Raw genomic sequence first — 1,753 nt, 5'->3', positions numbered from 1 at the left:
AGTTACCTGTGAAGGAGGAGGAGCCACCAAACATGACAGACTTGTTCCACAGGCAGATGACATCAAAGTACCGCGAGCGCATTCAGACTGAAGTCCACTAGTTAGTGACCCCTGTGCTAAAGGTTCTACCTCATGTAGGCAGTAGTGTGACGTCTCTCCAGGAACCTGCTGAGTGAAACTCTTCACAATATGAATACTTATGAAGTTTATTCTCCAGTGACGCTCTTTCTCCAGTATGGATTATGTGATGCTGCTTAACTGGCTCTAATACTCACACCACACTCAAACACTTCACTTCTCTTCATTATGGATTTACTAGCAATTCTTACCATCGTCATTCAATAGAAAACATATTCCACAAAAAGGCTTTACATGGTTTTCTCCGTTTATTTAAAATACATGTTTTATCACTCATAACAGATAAATGGTGTTTCTCCAGAATGTGAGCACATATTGAAAGTCTGGGAACCATGATGGCTTTGAATGAACGGCCCGTGGGTGAGAACGTCTGAGGCTAACTGGGTAATCTTCCTCCACTGAAGATGTGTTTGGGCTCTCCAGTGAATTCTCTTGTGGACAGTAAGCGCACTATTGTGTCTGAAACTCTTTCCACACTGAACACATGAGTACAGACGCTCTTCAATGTGAGTTCTTATGAGCTTTGCCAGTCGGTCTTTGTATGAGACTGTTTTCCACACTGAGTGCAGGTGAACATCTTTTCTCCAGTGTGGACTCTTATGTGCATGTGAGAGAACCAACGTCAAGGTAAGTGATCCACAAGCTCAACTCATAGACGCTTGATCATTTATTTCTTCCTCCAGACGACAAGACATAAAACAAGACAGATTGGGGTCAGCTGTGGGGTCAGCTGTGGCCTAATGGTTAGAGCGTTGGGTTTGTGATCAGAAGGTTGCAGGTTCAAATCTCAGTGCCAGCAGGTCATGACTGAAGGGCCCTTGAGCAAGGCACCTTACCCCTGATTGCTCTGCAGTAATGTGCCACTGTATAAAAAAACTACTTGTAAGTCGCTTTGGATAAAAGCGTCTGCCAAATGAATAAATGTAAATGTAAATGTAGATTCAACCAGACCATCTGCCCCTTTAACAACATTAACAACTTTAACATGGGTTTTGTAATATAAGAATATCCACAATTATCGATAAACTCAAGCAATAATTTATACTGGATTTATCGGCTTAAAAACCAATCGCTTGAGAAACTGTTGGTGAATTCTCCCCCCGGCTCATCGGTAGATGGCTCGTCCCGGCGGAACCAAGATCGCATAAGTTTCTTGCTCCTGTCCGGACTCAGATCTTTGTCACCCCGGAACTTTCTCCAGCAGCCTCCTTCAAGGACTCCAACGCATCATACCGGTAAACTCAACAAGAAATATGTTTTCAGAAACAGTAGAAGACAAATATATTGTAAACTATTTGCGGGCCTACAAATCAGTGTCCATGAGAACTAGTTTAAGAAATGAATAAAGCAAAACTTCACTAACATTGTCTCGTGTGGTTCTTACAACTAATATTCTCCCGTGTTACACATATAAAGGAAAACAAATATTTAATATCATTTATGTGTGTGTCTGGATCTGTGAGTGACGTGTGTTTGTGATGTTTCATGCTCTATAAAGGTCTTTTCTGTCATTGTTTGTTTAAGAGAAATATCCATATTGATGTCGAGCTTCAAACAAGAAACACTTTTACCAGTTACAGAAAGTTTATGTGAGGGACATTTCCCTTTACAATCC

This window comes from Barbatula barbatula, assembly GCF_947034865.1.
Source record: "Barbatula barbatula genome assembly, chromosome: 3".
Taxonomy (NCBI): domain Eukaryota; kingdom Metazoa; phylum Chordata; class Actinopteri; order Cypriniformes; family Nemacheilidae; genus Barbatula; species Barbatula barbatula.
Note: the sequence above shows the minus strand (reverse complement) of the source record.